Source organism: Mixophyes fleayi, chromosome 2 (assembly GCF_038048845.1).
Source record: "Mixophyes fleayi isolate aMixFle1 chromosome 2, aMixFle1.hap1, whole genome shotgun sequence".
In the NCBI taxonomy this organism is placed as follows: Eukaryota; Metazoa; Chordata; class Amphibia; order Anura; family Limnodynastidae; genus Mixophyes; species Mixophyes fleayi.
The window spans coordinates 201,359,261-201,378,414 of record NC_134403.1 but is presented as its reverse complement, the minus strand read 5'-3'; the positions used below and the strand labels follow the sequence as shown (position 1 = coordinate 201,378,414).

The 19,154-nt window shown below is 38.3% G+C and overlaps 1 protein-coding gene across 2 annotated transcripts in view; it reads left to right on the top strand.

The window, feature by feature from the left end:
- Window positions 1-19,154, top strand: part of LUZP1 (leucine zipper protein 1) — a 72,250-nt gene that overhangs the window by 32,075 nt on the left and 21,021 nt on the right. For both annotated transcript variants that reach the window (XM_075195339.1, XM_075195340.1), the window contains exon 2: window positions 13,651-13,699. The gene's annotated coding sequence lies outside the window, so the exon portion shown is untranslated. The remainder of the gene's footprint in view (window positions 1-13,650; window positions 13,700-19,154) is intronic.

Genomic DNA, 19,154 nt, shown 5'->3' with positions numbered 1-19,154 from the left:
TATTGACTTCATGCATCTGCCCATTCCCCTTCCCGCTTCACCCCTGAAATCGTAGTCTGTCATGAGTGTCCTTTGTGCTCAATGACAAATTGCATATTATGCCAGACACTTGCAGTCTCTGGCATAAAGTCAGTTCCTGGGAATGCACAGAGCAATTTTTTGCAAAATACTGCCCATATCTGCATTTACGTTCATTAGTGAACCTGGCCCATATGCGGTAACCGGAGGTGACCAATAGCACATTTGCTTTTCTTTAACTTACATGGTTGCTACTTTTAATTGGTCAATAAATGACTTCTAGCTTGAGGCTGAGTGGGGCTCACCAGTAAAAGGGTGGCCTGTTGTGAAAACAAATAATCTGTGAAGCAATGCAAAGGTTTTTGTTTCAGTTGGAGGATACGCAGTTATTCACCCATTGTTTAAAAGTCAGGTTAGATGTCAGACGTTTATTTTGAAAAGAGCAGATGAGTATTCTATGTTTATTACATTATTCTGGGTATATTAGGTGTGAGCCACAAGAGATAACAGAATGATATGAGCAAGGTGGGAAGGAATGACTAAATGCATCATTATCCTGTGACACATCTTTTACCAGCACACAAATTAAATGGTTACAACGAAACCTTGCACAGTTACTTATTGATCTTTATTATTATTTCATGTCTATAAACATAATGAGGTATTAGGTGATTTTAGTTGATTAATCTGTTTTGTCTTTCCCTTTATTTTGAAACAGCTGATTGCATACATATAGCCTCTTAACTTTCATACCCCTAAGTAAAGTACTGATCTCATTGCAATGTATTGCATCTGCTTCAACTCCTTAAATAACATCCACATAAAACACAGTCGGAGAGGATTTCTACACGTCGCAATTATTTATTAGCTTTAGGTAAGAAATACATGCCCTTCCTTTAGATTAGAGCTGGTTGTAGAATAATTATATTAATTCAGATTATCAGAAAGTGAAAGCAATATATACTTTACTTGATTAAACTTTGTGTACAACTTTAAAAATAAGAATTGGCCACTTGCCAAGGATTATAAAGAATTGAACTCCCAACCTCTGATTCCATATGAGAATTGATAGCTAATATCACAATGTCTTTATTTTTATCACAGTCAGTGTTTCCTATCTCACGCCCCCTACTTCTTCCCTTTCTGTTCTTTGTCTTTACCTCTCCCTGCTATATCATAGACAGATATCAGTGTACTTTCAATAAAACCATCATTTTTGGAAAAAGAAAATGGGGACACCCAAGTGACCTGACATTATATTACACTCAAAAAAAAAAAAAGCCAGTTGCTTACTTTCGGGTGCCAAATACTGTTTAAATAATTAAAGCACTGTTGTCCCTTTTGATTTCTTTAATCTGAGTGTGTCAAGTATATGAACTGTAAGAAAATAAGTAATGTTACAGATTTTCAGCGAAACAAAACTGCGACACTATAAATGAAGTACTAACTCGTTAACTTATTTTATTATCCTTTATTTTTATAGTGCCTACATAAAAGTAAAAGCCATTACTCTCTTCTAATTCTCCTGGATCTCTCTGCCGCATTTGACACTGTTGACCACTCTCTCCTCATACAAACGCTACAATCTCTAGGTCTTAAAGGCACTTTCCTATCCTGGTTCTCATCCTACATATCTAATCGCTCTTTCAGTATTAATTTCTCTGGATCCACCTCTGCTCTGCTTCCTTTATCAGTTGGAGTTCCACAAGGCTCAGTCCTAGGTCCTCTGCTATTCTCTATCTACACCACTTCTCTTGAAAAACTAATAAACTCCTTTTGGATTTCAGTATCATCTCTATGCGGATTATACACAAATCTATCTATCCTCTCCTGATCGTTCACCATCTGTGTTGTCTTGCGTTACTGACTCTTTCTGCCATTTCATCTTGGATGTCTTCTCGCCAGCTCAAACTCAATTTTTCAAAAACTAATAATAATATTCCCACCCAAAAACAAAAGCTTCCTGCCAGACATTTCTATTTCTGTTGATAACATGACCATAAATCCCACTCCGCAAGCTCGCTGCCTAGGTGTAATCCTTGACTCACAACTATCATTTAATCACCACATCGAATCTATATCGAAATTATGTTACATACATCTAAAGCACATTTCCAGAAACCACACATATCTCACACTAGACTGGACTGCAAAAACCTTAATTCATGCACTCATAATCTCCCGCATCGACTATTGCAATTCCCTCCTTACTGGTCTTCCCAAAGTCAGACTTGAACCCCTACAATCTATTTTGCACGCAGCGGCTAGATTGATTTTCCTTGCAAACCGTTCTTCCTCTGCTGAGCCACTCTGTCAGTCTCTACATTGGTTGGCCGTATTTCAACGAATCCAATATAAAATTCTTCTACTAACATACAAGGCTGTCAACAAAATTGCACCGACATACATCTCCTCACTCGTCTCAAAATATCTCCCAACTCGACACCTCCATTCTGCACAAGATCTGAATCTCTCTTCCACTCTCATCACTTCCTCTCATTCCCAATTACAGGACTTTTTTCGGGCAGCACCCACTTTGTGGAATTCCCTCCCTCGCACAGTAAGACTTTCCTCTAGTCTTCAAACCTTCAAGTGTTCTCTGAAAACCCACCTCTTCAGGCAAGCTTATGATATTCCTCAACCACCATCTTAATCTCCCTAGGTCACTCTATTACCACCCTCTACACAGCTAACACAAGACAACAACCCTCTGACCAACATTGCTGTGTGACTGATCACATAGCCCACTCAATCCTTTTACCTTTGCATTCTAGCTGGTCCAGTGTGCAATATGATGTTGCACATGCCCTTGTGTTTTAAACTCCCATTGTCCTATAGATTGTAAGCTTGCGAGCAGGGTTCTCTTACCTCTCTGTCTGTATGTATTACCCAGTATTGTTTTATTAATGTTTGTTCCCAATTGTAAAGCTCTACGGAATTTGCTGGCACTATATAAATAAATGATGATATTATGCAACCCTTAACAGAGAATATTTAATCTGTACCTGCCCCACTGGAGTTTATAATCTAAATTCTCTTCTACATACCCACACACCCAAAGGAAGGCCAAACAAACACATGAATACCCAGGGGCGAACCCCCCCCCCCCCAAAAAAAAACACTACACTACAGCACCGCCGTGGACGCTTCTTTGACAGCGCCGCGGCTGCTGTATAGGACAGTGCGGCTATAGCGGCCACTTAGCGCAGGGGGGGGGGTTTCTGGAGACTCAGAAACCCCCCCTGCGTGCGCCACTGTTACCATACAAACTCCGCCAAGACCAGTTCTTTGTGGCAGCAATATTAACCACTGGGCCAATTGCTGCCTGCCCATTTTTACTTTCTCACCCTCTAATATGAATTATGTACGTTCTTGCATGTTCCAAGCAAAATAGCCCTGTGCTACTGCTGTTCTATTTCCTCCTTACTCATCGTCCCAGCTCTGCAAGTGTTAATAAAATGCATGTAGTGCTTAAAAGGAAATTAATCACTCCTAGAACAAAGCTTAGTAGCTGGAAAAATATGCAGACAAATCGTATGGACCAGACTTTAAAACTTCCTGCACCGCCAACTCTGGGAAGATCTTACATTGGTTTGTTAACAAATGGACAAAAAAGGATTTGAGAAGTATGTCAGGAGTTTAGAAAAAGCGTGCAGTTTTTTAGTACAGTAATTTTTACAATACAGTGTAAAAATTCTGCAAGGTATTTAATGTACATATTGGCATTTATAATGCTTATGTATTAAGAGGGAAGATGACACAATTATGCTGCATCAAATAGTAGTTTATGTATTAACTTTTAATTTTGTCAAATAGTAGTTTATGTATTAACTTTTAATTTTGTCTGGTTCACATTAGAATGGCTTCTGAGGTTATTGTGGGTGCTCTTTTGCTCTAAATCAGTGATGTGCAGCATGCGATACTCCCGAGACCTTACTGCTTTAGTTAAGTATGTTTGTTATAACTTGTAATATTTGATATTAGATAACTTTCTTTCTTCCGTTTTTGTATTTTAACTTACTACTTATATTAAGGGTTGTGTGCGGCCCATTTGAAGGCTAGAGGTCCTCCCCTTACGGCCTCTTAAGCGTATCAGGTTGCACATCGCTGCTCCAGGTTCTTAATTAAGCCTTCTGTGTATTGTTTGTAAAGCATGGGGAATAAGCTATGTGTGTTGAAATTAAATTATGCTTATCATTAGTCTGTGTGGCAAGGCCCCCTCTTGCAGTGTCAGGCAGGGACAAACAACGGAGCTCTGGGAGCTGAGGATAGGGGAGCTGGATTATTATTTTTTTTTAATTATTTTTAGTCACCCTGAATGGGAGTGCAGCTTTATTAAGTAAGTGAGTACAGTGCTGTTTACACAAAAATAGAAAGATTGTTCATAGTAAGGCTGGATACACACTACAGTGTTTTGGCCCGTTATCGGGCCAGTCAAATGATAAACAACCATTTGGCCCTGCAATGGTGAACAATTATCGTTCCAAATCTCATCATATCGTTTGACTTTTAAACTGGACTAAAAATATCATTCAATGATTGAACAAGATCGTTCCAATTCTACAGTGTGTATGCACTTTTGACCGACTGTACCCACAGATCTATGGAGTGTGCAGACTCACAATATTGTCACCCGCCGATGGTTGTGACAGATGAAAAGCACAGTTCTGAAAGTATATGGCGTTTAGTGTGTACACAACTGCATGCTGATCAGGCCTTTTTCTTTCTTTTTTTTTTTTTTTCAATCGTTGTCGCAAAATTTTGTATAGTGTTTACCCAGCTGTTACCAAGTAGGAATGCTATTACTCAATAGACAGGCAATGGGAAGATATCGTAACACTCAGTTACTGTATCCAGCCTCTGAAGATGCCGGGAGATAGTCGTAATGGGAGTTGTAGTTCATGAACGGCTAGACTGCTCAAGATTGCCCATCCCTGCACTACACCATTTCCCTATAGCATGCAGTGACTAGAAATGGGGATGTGATATCTCTCTCTGACTCACACTTTACACATGAATTACTTCCACCTCTCCACCCTCTTATTCAATGAAACGGCTGATTGTGTCACAGTTATGCAATCTGGGAGGTAAAGGAATGAGATAGACGTTAATGAGATGTCTACTATTATTAAGACATAATTAGTTGCAAGCCCTGATTTAGCTCTTGATGCTTTTATTTGATGTAACAAAACTCCTCTATGTTTAAACAGGGTGGAAACCCCTGCTCTGCTGTTGGCACATAATAGTATAGCACTAATCTGACCAGGGATCAGAAAACATACACACTCACACACACTTGAATGTGGTTACTAACACAGACACTGATTACATTCCCATCCATATTAGAAAGTGATATAGTGCTCTTTGGACCACTGTTTTTCCTGTTTGTCAGTACAACACAAGGAACCTTGCAGCACTGACTGGCATGAGTTCTTCAGAACTGTGTCAGCCTTGGTATGTAATGCACATGGTTCTGCTAGTTGAGGGTGTATTCCAGAGGTCCTGAAATCATGTGTTCAGGATTTTGTAATCATGCACAGGTGAGTTAATCCCTCTTTCTGGGACCATAATCATTCCACCTGTTTCTACAGACAGAAATCCTGAAAACATGACCTGTTTGTAGCTCTTGAAGTTTGGGTTTGAGCAAATCTGGTGTAGAGGATGTTGGATAAAAATGTTTTTAGACCATCATTTTAAAGCTGCATTTAAAATAAGTAAGTCTGTATATTTGCTTTTTAGGCCTGGGTTTTTCTGAGTGTTACAGATTGTGCAAACGAGATGATTCCTTTTCAGAGGAATGTCTATCTGCAAACACTTTACTTTTGTTTCACTTGCTGAACATAAAATAAAAATTCCTGTCTTTCTTTTTTTAATTCCTTGCATTATCATACGGAGAAGATGGCCTTCCTGTTAAGCAATACAGGATAAAAAGGAGGGGCAGGATGTGTGGGGAGTAAAGTTAATGCAAAAAAATTGACTTCCCAACATTTAACCCTTTTGAAAAAAAAAAAAAAAAAAAAAGGGGGATCTTGGTGTAATTAGCCAGTCTCCACTAGTAGTCCTAGGGACAGAACTCTCAACAATCCCTCTGTTGGTGGATGGTGATTTTTGGATAGCCCGAATTCTCTGATAGTTGGCACATAAGTTCCAGAGTTTTATTATTATTATTATTAATAAATATATATATATATTTTATTTATTATTATGCGCACACTATATGGACAAAAGTATTCTTACTCTTGACCATTACACAATCAGGGACTGTAATGACATTGTATTCAAATACATATACTTTAATATAGAGTTGGTCCCCCTTTTGCAGAGATAACAGCTTCCACTCTTCTTGGGAGGCTTTCTACAAGATGTTGGGAGTGTTTCTGTGGGAATTTGTGCCCATTCATTCTGTAGATTATTTATGAGATCAGGCAGTGATGTTGGACGAGAAGGCCTGGCTCGCAATCTCCGTTCCAGTTCATCCCAAAGGTGTTCATTGGGGTTGAGGCCAGTCAAGTTCTTCCACAAAGAACTCATAAAAGTCATGTCTTTGTAGTCCTTGCTTTGTGCACTGGGGCACTGTAATGTTGGAATAAAAAAGGGTCTTCTCCAAACAGTTGCCACAATGTTGGAAGCATAACATTGTCCAAAATGACTTGGTATGCTGAAGCATTAAGATTGCCCTTCACTGGAGATCAGGCCAAATACTGAAAAACAGCCCCATACCATTATCCCTCCTCCGCCATAACTTCACAGGTGGCATAATGCAGTTAGGCAGGTTATGTTCTCCTGGGATCTGCAAGACCCAGACTCTCATATCTGATTGCCAAACAGAGAATCGTTTAGTCAATCCAAAGAACACCTTTCCACTGTCCAGTGTCTGTGTGCTTACACCTTTCCATCTGACGCGTGGCATTGGTCTTGGTGATGTGAGGCTTCATTGTAGCTGCTCGGCCACTACTTTAAGCTCCCACCGCACAGTTTTTGCGCTTACATTAATGCCAGTGAAAGTTCGGAGCTCTACAGCTATAGAAGCAGCATTTTGTATCACAAATGTTTGCAAATAGAGACTGCATGGCTAGGTGCTTGATTTTATACACCTTTGGCAATGGGTCTTAATGAAACGCCTCAATTCAATAATTAACAGGTGTGGCCAAATACTTTTGCCCATATACTGTGTGTGTGTATATATATATGTGTGTGTATGTATATATGTATGTGTATGTGTGTGTGTGTATATATATATATATATATATATATATATATATATATATATATATATATATATATATATATATATATATATATATATATTCACACACACTGATTCAAAAGTCGCAGTGCACCCTTTTATTTCAAAAACTCTACAGGAATTGGGCCGATTTCAAGATGGCGCCCATGTTTGGTACATACCGTAAAAGATAGACCATGTCACCCATACCTTACTGGAGTATTCAGGTTTCCCAATTTCCTGTAGAGTTTTTGAAATAAAAGGGTGTACTGCGACATTTGAATCACCCTGTGTGTGTGTGTGTATATATGTGTGTGTATATACAGGTATTCCTCACTTAACGACCGACCTATTTAGCGACCATTCGGACTTACGACCCGTTGTTACGTCCGGCTCCGCCGCTTAGCAATAGGGGAAATTAATGACCTGTGCCCTTGCGACGGGACGTAACCACGCCCATAGTACCCGCATAGTTTCTTTCTGAGCTGAAGAAGACAAGACAAGACGCACCTGATACCCTTGCAGTCTCCATCGTGCGGTAAGTTAGCTCTACAGTACTTGAAAGCACTTGGTTCTGAAGTAATACTGCAAGGACATTAAATAAATATAATATCTTTTTACTAAAGGGAGGAATATAAAACTGCATATTCAAATGCTGATTTTTTATTGCCATGCATATGTATACAGTACTGTACTCACTTAGCGACCAATTCGCTTAACGACCTAGTCGTTGGAACGGAACTAGGTCGTTAAGTGAGGAATACCTGTATATATGTGTATATATGTGTATATATGTATATATATATATATATATATATATATATATATATTATATATATATATTTTTTAGTGTGTATGTATGTGTCTCCTTTGATTGCCTAACACTTGGTCCTCATTGTCAAATTTGTTTTCTGAGCAAAATTTTATCCATACCGACAGCATTTCAGTAGATGATGTATAGTGATGCCCCTGGGAGTATGTCTGTGTGTGTTTTTTGCTATAATGGTTTAACATAACATTTTTTCTGTTCAACAATACTTTTGTAGATTTTTCTGTTTAGGATTGTTGCTGTGCTACATGAGCTACAGTTTAAGCTTATGTTTAACGGATATCCTGACATTTTCCTGTAGAATTTGCTGCCACAATCCAGTTTCTGGTTTCCTCAATGATTGCAAGCCATCTGAATCCTGGACTGCAAATCAGTCCTAGCCCCATGCTTCATGGTTGGGATGCAGTGTTTCATTTCCTTTTAAACAAAAAAAAACATTTTTTAATTTACTCCAAATAATTCATTTTCATTCTGGTACAGAGCATTACTCCATAACCTTCTGAATATTTGGTGAGCTTGGGTTCCTCTCGAGTAAAACACAATGGTGAATAAATAAAGACAGCTTGAACTTGACTATGTCTTTTTAAAGGCTATATTTTTAATCTAATCAGTATAACATAGATCAGCTGTTGGCAAAAGGTGATCTTCACCTGAAGCCCCTGGCTGCACCTGAAATTATCAGAATGAGGTCATGTGGCATACCTAAAGGAGAAGGGAGTGCTCTGTACTCTCCCTCCTTCCAATCTGTGGGATGATGAATTTGCCTATCAGTGCCTTAGATCATTGATGTGCTTATAATAATAATAATAATAATTAATAATAATAATTAATGACCAGCATTTTGTCTGTCTGTTCCCTTAGTGAAACAGATTATATTTAGCCTGCTTTTTCTGCTTTGCATCACTCTGGGACAGTGGAAAGAGCTTTGTAGGATTGGCTTTTATGTATCCTATGCAATGTAAATGTTTTTTTACATATTGCAGATTACTTCAGGGCAATTGCTGGTTGTGTCAGCAAGAATCCGTATAACCTGCAATGCTTTGTTCTTTAAACCTTTTGCTATGTTGGCAACTCTTTAGATGTTATCCTATTGCTCTGCAGAAACCAGAACGGCTTGAGATGGAGAGCGAAGAAAATAATTAACATTTTTGAAGTTTTGTCATGGGGAAAATTGGTGCAATGGTACTCTCATACAATAATTGCAATGCAATCATTATTGGGACCATACAATTTTAACATTTACATATAAGTTGCCCTTCATCTTCTATCCTCTTTACCTTTCAGGATTTGTTTACATTGCACAATCATGCTGGCTGAACATGCTCTGATTTTGGACTATTGGCATGCGCGTAGCAACAAAACAAGTGCAGTGCTTCTTTAATAATCCTAAATTCAAAATGTATACATCTTTATAATCTGCCATGGTAACTACTATTGTGTGGTGTGTGTGTGTGTGTGTGTGTGTGTGTGTGTGTGTGTGTGTGAACATCTTTAGATGGCACCAACAGACCCCACAATGATGCAGTCTCTTGGCACTCTAGAAGAGCAGCATGATAGGTCTGTATGTGCAGTTTCCTTCAATGCTGTGCTATCTGCCTAACTTTGGATTGTAACATAATAGTGGGTTTTAATCGCTTCCAGGCAAGGAAAGCTCAACATTTCTCGAAGTTTGTATCAACTTATTTTGGGTACATTTAGTTGGTAAATTTTAATTTGAAACATTTAAAAAAAACAAAAACGTTTGTGTATTACCAGAATAATCCCCTCAATGGACACATATATGCACTGCACAGCATGTTACCGTAGTGTTTTATGACAAATACCTGTTATGTGCAATGGCTAGAATATTGTGCGGCCCAAATGAACAATAAGGATGTGAGCATCCAGAGCAAGTTACCAGAGCTGTAATTTTTTTTTTTTCAGTGTTTCATGTCAGAAGGTCATACTGAATTATTAAAGATACACTGCATGTGTTCTGCCGCCAAGGGTAAAAGTGACAGAAAAAGGACCTCAGACAACATAGCTCTGAAAAACCAGTGTCAGGAACTTGAAAAAACTTTCTGGTAATGAGCTGGGACATTGGCAGAGATAGAAACCACAGATTTTAGAATTCAGATTAAAATTCCTTTATTTTCAATGTATTACTATGCATCCAGGTATCATCTACTTGCTATGAGTTACAGCACCTTTTTGTCCTAAACTAGTTTTAATAAGCTATTAACATTTAAAAGTGGTAGGTTAATTGGCTTCTAATAAAATGGACCAGTGTGTGTGACGTGCTCAGAGATCATACCACATATGTTGCTATGTGACTCGTCCCAGCATTTTTGTACTTATTTATTTTTATTTTATTTTTTTTGCACAAGAAAAAAAGTAAAGTCTTTCCAGATTGCAGAAGGTTTTATAGTATGAAAAGCCTTAAGGTGGTGTGCAGCAGTAATAGAAGTCTGTAATGAATCACTGAATTATCCCTTATTCTAATAACTGACTTGTATAGCAAGCAATGTACATATGCAACTTGCATCAGTATATTGTCATAATGTCTCTATATATTATGTCTCAGGTCTGTCCACGGTCAGTCTCTCATTTTCCCCTTGTCCTGTCTTTTTGCTGAAACTTTCTATATGCCATTTGATTTGTTCTGTTAATTGCATTCATGCATTTATTATTCTGCTACACTATAACCCCACACCTGTTGTTTGGCTTGTTGTTTTCTTGTATGACTGTTTTATACTGCATTTTTGGTGTACGCCATGCAATTTTTTCTGCTAATTTCACCCTTGCATGAATTCTGCTCATCTGTACCCATGTACCTCTTTTGCTTATATCCTATCTGTATGGTTATGTCGGGCAGTACGGGATTTGTGCGCCACATAAACAAACAATGATTATCATGATTATTGTACCGTATGTGAGATGGTCCTACTGAATACAAATTAAATTTAAAGTGCAGAAGCCTCTCTTGGCAGTAAGATCTGGTTTCTTGGCCTGAAGATTGAACAAAATCTCAATGTATGTAGACAAAGGGGCAGTGAAGTAGAAGTAAGAGTTTGTTAAGAAGGAAGGTCTGGTCTTCGCGGAATCTCCCCAAATAATGTTTGAGAATATGCTGTCCGTCTGATAATTTCAAACTTGATTTATTGAAAAGTCCATCATACGTGCACATAAAAGTGGCAATGTAGTTAATAACAGATCTAATTTTAAAATGTAAATGTGTACATTCATAATCTAAAATTTGCCACTGGTATGCTAATGCTTGATGATGATTTGTTCGGTTTTGCATGGAAATGCCATGCGAGCATTGACTATGCCATATTATACCATGTCAGTGCTGTCTGACACTTTTAGTTTGCATGTATAAAAAATTAAAAGTTTGTGTTTAGCATACAGACTAATATCTATCTTTTTAGAAATCATTTAATTAAGCAAACTAAACTATGGCGTTAAGCAGTTCAGGTCTCATTAGAAAGTTTTATATTGAATAGAGTTTGTAGAAGTTACAAAAATGTAGATGGAGGAAAAAAGATACAGATTTCAGGCAGGTTGTTTTTGTTTGTTTTTGTTTTGTTTTTTTGTAACATCTTTAATTGTATACAGGATTTTGTGTTCTTTTATTTTCTGTAAGATTTGATTAGGAATAAAACTTGTTCAGGAGAGATTAGTGGTATAATTCTCAATGTAAAGACTTGGTGGGTGGCGGAGAAATGGTTTTGTATCTCATCAACAAATTCTGTTGCTTGTACAGAGCAGCAGCGCGGTCGACCATATGATGAATTATCAGTGCAATCTAACGGTTTCTGCTTACACAATAAAGATCTCAATCATATGCTCTTCAAATTTGTGTTCATTGGGCCTCTACTTGCAGCAAGTTATGTAAAAATATCTGAGTGGTCAATAGAATTTCATAGTGTACTACATTTGTATGTGCTATTTTAGCAAATTAACTTTTTATTGATCATTCAGTAACTGTTTCAGAAAATGTTGGTGTCATCAGTTGTTTAATGTCCAGGTCCTTTAAGAAATTTCATGTGAAATATTAGAGCAGAGCACTGTCTATCTTGTAAAGGGGACTATGTTGACAGTTATTTTCTAGAAAACAAGAAGCAGGTAAGAATAGTTAAGACATGTAGATTTAATAAAAAATTAAAACTAACGTTTTCTCTTCACACCTCCATGGCAGCCTTGACAATGGGTTAGTCCGGCGCTTCCCAAACTGTGCGCCGCGGCTCCCAGGGGTGCCGCGGCGCTGTCACTGGGGTGCCGCGGGCCAAGCATTGAAAAAAGAAAGAGCCCAGAAACTTACCAATCCGCCGGGCGCCGGGACCCAGAAGCCTCCTCTCTCCCGCAGCTGTCGCTGAATATCGACGTCAGTAACAAGCTGCTGCGGGAGAGAGGAGGCTGCTGGGTCCCGGCGCCCGGCAGATTGGTAAGTTTCTGGGCTCTTTCTTTTTTTTTCTATGGCTGGCGCGCGGCAGAGGAGGGAAAGAGAGGGTGACAGCTGGGGCAGAGAGGGTGACAGCTGGAGCACAACGGGGCAGAGGAGTGTAACGGGCAGAGGAGGGTGGCAGCTGGGGCACAACGGGGCAGAGGAGGGTGGCAGCTGGGGCACAACGGGGCAGAGGAGGGTGACAGCTCGGGCACAACGGGGCAGAGGAGTGTAACAGGGGGCAGAGGAGTGTAACAGCGTGAGAGAGGGCAGAGGAGGAGGGACAGCGTGAGAGGGGGCAGTGTGAGAGAGGGCAGTGTGTCTGGATGCAGAGGAGGCAGTGTCTCTGGATGCAGAGGAGGCAGTGTCTCTGGATGCAGAGGAGGCAGTGTGTCTGGATGCAGAGGGGACAGAGTGCCTGAGGGCAGAGTGTCTGGATGCAGAGGGGGCATTTTTGCATACAACTAAATAAGTATTTCTGTCCTGACCTAAATACTTATTACAATTTTTTGACCCAACTACTTCTAAAACAGGACTGCTCAATAATTATTTTGGAGACTCTAAGGGTGCCGCGAACTGCAAAAGTTTGGGAACCACTGGGTTAGTCCTTTCTAGCTGTAGACCGAGACAGGGAATAAACACTCCTCCAGGTAGTATATAGTGCTGCTCCCCATTCCTGGTGTCTCTGTCCAGGGATGAGAAGGAGGATAAAGTGGATAGGGAGTGTTTTTTTTTTTTGGTTTTTTTTTTTTTTGTTTTTTTTATTATTTGGGGGTTTTTTTTGTTTTTTTTACTGTGCATGGTCTTTACTGTATGCAGAGGTCAAGCAACGCACTGCTGCTGATATAAGCAGAGGTTCAGGGTCTGCTACCCAAGGACCGCTAGTCATTACCCTCAGTAGTAAACGTGGTACAATTTAGGTCTGGAATAAAGTAGAAATTTGCATGTGAGTGTGTGCCAACTCCAGATACTTCACTTTTCAATGAATGAAGCTTTGTTGTATCCTGTCACCCTGCTTATCTCCTCCCAGGAAGACACTGAATAACTGCAAGCTTTATCATCTGTTTGGGCGTCGTTGCATGACAATGTTTGAATTTGACCCAAGGTCCATTAATGTCCTTTGTTTAACAGACCTATGTCTTTTTTTTACAGGTAGAGATGCACCAATCTACTTATAACTGGAATGTATGAAGCTTGACAGGTATGACTACAATTGATTAAATGTTTGTCCTTCTATCATGATTTAGCAAATGTTTCTACCAATAAATGCCTGGAGACACAGTAATTATACTAAAAAGCTAAATATTTGATCTGAGCTGTTATTTGTTTTCTAATTCCACTTCCTCGCTCAGTCTTGCCATATAGCATCTTGGCATGAAAACGGAGAAAATAGCTAGAAAGTAAATGTTGCAAGAGGTCATTGACAAGCCAATTAATTATGCCAATATGTAGCAACCCTTTAAGGTCAAGGCTCATGCACAAATCATAGCTGTAATTTGCTTGGTATGAAGTGCGGTTTAGTTATCGAGTCCACCAATAACGCATATGCTAGCACAAATTAAATTGACATTTTCATTTTGGGTGAAAAATTATTTATCTGCTATCCTCCAATTTAGCAGGTACCACAATGCTCTTAAAGCCTGAGCATGAAATGCTTTCAGCATTCCTGGAGTGTCTACTAAATGTTCAGTTATAGAAAATGAAATATGCCGCTAGAACGGACAACTTAAAACATGCAAGACCAATAGCTTGTTCTTAAATTTTGTTGTTATTATTATAAATATTTTATTATTATTATTATTTTAGCTCATACTAGTGCTTTTGTGATGTATGAAATCTTAAGGTCCTCATAGAATATTAAAGGAAAGTGATAAAAGACCTAATTTAGTGTCAGGAGCAAATCTAGCTGAAGGGTGCACACCATGTACATACCATATTGCAATGCAAGAGGTGCAAATGTAATTATACCTTCTAAGCTAGACATCATTCTAACTCTAAATAGGATTCATAGTGCATTATGGCTTCCGAAAGATTAATTAATCACTCTGAGTAAGACCATGTCTCTTAATAGTAAATGCTTCTAGGATCAATGAAGCTGAGATCACTTTTGAAGTTTAAATATACTAAACATTCATTAGTTGTCAATAGCCATTATAATATTTATTGTTTTCCATAACAATAACTCTTCTATATTAGTTTTTTTTCCCCTTGGGTCTCAACAAATTACAAGCATATTTTGTTGATCTAGTGAAATGGCAATAAATAGTTATATGTATGAACAGATGAATAGTGTGGTCCAGCATGGCACAATGCTTTAGATATAAATGATTTTATGTGGATCCTGGTTCCTTAGTTTCACTTTCCCTGGAGGGTGGTGTGGTGTGTGTGTGACTGTGACGGGATGGGCTTACTTCGCCATCCAGTCTATTAGGGGAGGAAGGATGAATGTATGTTCTTCTTACACAGAATATCTGTTTCTTTCACAGTCAGTAACCGACTATTACCAGCGACTCTTACTGGTGTCACCTTGCTACCAAATACTCGCCAACTGCGCAATAGTTGGAGGTGAATCTCGCTGCCACCACTAGGCTCCTTCATGGCATCTAGAACAGCTTACTTCTGGGTAGCTGGTATAGCTCTGCAGTGCCTCTTTGCTGTTTGCTGACTGGTACATCCTGACCGCTTACTATGGATCAGGACTGCTGGTTAGTGGACACAGTGTTGAAACGGAGATGCCTGGTTTAACTCAGGACAGCCAGGGAACGGATTAGATTGTAAGCTTTTATCTGTTGGTCACAGGATACAGCTGGCAATAGGCATCAGGCAGAATCTTCAAGCAGTGATGTTTATTGCTGAAGGATCTTTACAAGGGCATTTACACACTAGTTAAAGATACTAGTGATCTTCCAGAAGGTCATATGGTATACTACTTCATTGAAATACAAAATATAGCTCATATATGGTTTCTGATACACAAATTTACCTCAATCTGTGAGTTCCTAAATTACTTGCTGTTAGGTTTCTTATCTCTCTAATACACAGGATAAAAAGGTGACTACTCCCTGCTGTGTATTCAGGCTAAAAAGATGTGTTGGTCACTGATTTGAGACTCAGACTAAGGGCTAGATTTACTAACCTGCGTGTTTGAAAAAGTGGGGATGTTGCCTATAGCAACCAATCAGATTCTAGCTGTCATTTATTTAGTACTTTCTACAAAATGACAGCTAGAATCTGATTGGTTGCTATAGGCAACATCCCCACTTTTTCAAACCCGCAGCTTAGTAAATCTAGCCCTAAAGCTTAATTAGCATGGGATTTGCCTGCTGCATTAGAAATCCATACATTTTTAAATGTGGCTTGTATAATTAATTGTAATTGCAGAAAATGTATTCAGGTACATCTGGTCTTAGCCCAGGTAGGGTGGTGGTGTTACCTTAACCAGTGCATTGTTTTGGAGTCCCCAGTGGGGAGTCTTCCTGTATAAGAAAATACTATTAGTGTAAACTGTCCCAATGACCAAACCTTGCGATTGTTTGGGATTTGCAGTTTACTGTAAATTGTATATAAAAAATTAAATTTTTAGAGAGCTCCTCTTCATTGTGTCCAGTGCTTTCCTGTATACCAAACATTGTAATCTCTATTCTCAGAATATAAAGTAACATTTGACTTTGATGTTCGCAAAATGTTTTTTTGAGAGCTACAAAAATTGATTTCAGAAGGGAAACTTTGTGCCTGTAAGAGGACGTCTACAAATTTCTAGTTTGATCCTTGAAGCTTGTAAAGATATTTTTAAATGGTTTACTGCTGAATATACATAGCATATGGCACCAATATGTCCAGAAATACAATTGTGCTAGAAGGGAACACAAATGATAAAAAAAAAAATACAACCCTCATAAATTGCCAAGTGCCAAACGATTTCCAGAATGCAGATGATATGTAAAAGGAACAAAATCAGAAGTAGGGAATTATAGACCTGTGAGCCTTGCTTCATTGGTACACTATTTGAAGGCATAATGAGGGATGCTATTCATTAAAACATTGTATAAAATAATGTGTCAGCACTGGTTCATGAAGGACTGGTCATACCTAACAAATGAGTTTTATTAGGAGGTAAATATCAAACTGGAGCTTGGTAGTGCAAAGGAGTAACACAGAATTTGACGGCAGATAAGAACCGCTTGGCCCATCTAGTCTAGTTTTATTAAGCTATGGTAACCTCAAATTATACTATTTACCTGGATTTTGTGAAAACCTATAACTCTTAATGTTTCTTATGAAACTGTATTAGAGTACTAGGTCTAGGGGAAAGGTATGTACATATATAAACAACTAATTGAAGGCTAGAAGACAAAACCATACTCATAAATTGAACGTATTCAGACTGGACTAAAGTTTAGTGCTGTACCACAGGTATCGGTATTGGGCACAGTCCTTTTTTTATTTTTTATTAATGACCTTGTAGATAGCTTGGATACTAAGGTATATTTACTGATGACACTAAGTGATGTTGAATTATAAGCACAGATCACAATAGTAATTTGCTACAAAAAAAATGTAGACAAACTGGGCCACAAAATGTTAGATAAACTTCAATGTGAAAAATGTAGAGTAAGGAACCCAAGTAATGGTAATAACTATGCTGCTTACACATTAAATAAAGTACAACTGGGGAAAATGGAGATAGAAAAAGTCTTGGGAATACTAGTTGACAGAGCAGAGATATAGCACGCAGTGTAAGGAAAGCAAATAAAATGCTGGTATGCATAAATAGAGGGATAAATTCACTAACTAAACCTCATTTTATTATATTGAGCGGAGTTTTGGCCACCTCACTGTAAAAAGGACCTAGGAGAGCTCTAGAGGGCTCAAAAGACAGCAACGTTTATTAACTTAGGGCTGAAAAAGTGCCTAATTAATATTTTTATTGACTTTTGACACATTTATGCAGATTTGTTAAGCAAGCCTTTTGTACCAAGGACTATACAGAGGGGAAAGGTGGTTATCCGTTATGAATGGAAGTTAAATTTTATCCTGAACATAGGAAAGGGGTCTTTACTGTCAGGGTGGTTAGACTGGAATTCCTTGCGACCTGGAGGTTGGGATGGAAAATTCTATAATAAATAAACTGAACTTAAAATGGGTTGGATGCTCTTCTCTCTAGAAATGGCACCTGTAGCTTTCCCCCTAATTTGTCATTGCTGTGCATTTTGTTGTTTTAACACAAATGGTATTTATGGAAGGTTGAATTTTTCATTACATTTTTTTCAACCTTACCATGTAAGTTTGTAAAAAAATAAAATAAAAGTAAATATATATATATATATATATATATATATATATATATATATATATATATATTATAAAAAAAAACAGAAAGAAAACAAACAAAGTTACATAGCAAGGTTGAAAAAAATGAACACATACACTTTAACTATCCTGAAACTTGCTAGGTGACCATAAAATCTTCCCATTTTTACTTTCACTTTCCCTAAATGTACCAATTATTTTTAATTTTGTTTGTTTATATTTAAGCACAATAAAAGTGTTTATCGATATTTATTTATTTTATTTATTTTTTGTTTTTCAATTAATTTGTAACACATGATCTTCAACAATTGCATATTTTTGTGCTTTTCCTAAAAGTTAACAAAGCAAAAAAATAAAATGTTCTTCCACTTTTTTGACATTTAGCCACCAGACGGAATTGTTTCATGAATGTTTCAGGGCGGTAATTTTACCATGACAGATAGATAGTAAATGTATAAAGTTCGGAGAAGTAGGGTTCTTTACTTCCTTACATTCTACTGAATCTTTATAGTAGGTAAAGGAAATGTGTAACTTGCATATAATCACGATTTGCTTTCCTTTTATGATATTTAAAATTTGATGTACTATTATGCAAGCAAGAAATGAATTCAGCCACAGCCATAGGTTTAGTGCTCATTTAAGGTTAAATAACACTGATTTCTACAATGGGTGTCTGTTTCCCGGTCTAGCTAGCCGCAGACAAATGTAGATATAAACTTCCTTCAAAATTGCTAGGCTTAAGAATTTATATTCCCACTGCAAACCGTTGTTGAGCAATCAATTCTGTGCTCTGATGACTACATGACTTGAACTGAATCCACAATTACATGACACACTAAGCCTCACCTGCTTAAAGTGCTGCTGAGGAGATAAGGGAGGGGGGGGGGGGGGCGCGCAAGCTCACAAATAATTCTTAGCATTACTTTTCCATTCATAAAGACACAAATTTCTGTCTCCTTTTTGTTTTTATGGATTGTGGCTTATTGGAGTGCAGTAAGTGAATGACTAGGAAGGTAAGTACAGATATAGTTTAGCACACTGAAATGATTTTCAGCAACTGGTTATCAGCAGGTGAATTATATGCATACTAACCAGCTTTTGAGATCTTCCTTCTGGGAGGGTAGATCTCGCTGATGATTTTTTGGGGGGCGTGGCCAAGCGGGACATGTAACTTGGCCACGCCCCCTAATGTGTCAGTTAGTTTGGCCAATCATAGTGGGGGCGGGGCCGCGATGACGCGTGCACCACATCATTAAGCCCCACCAGTCAACTAACCATACGGGCCAGGAACCAGGAGGTTTGCCTGCTCTCCGGACTCCCAGAAATGCGGGAGTCTCCTGAACATT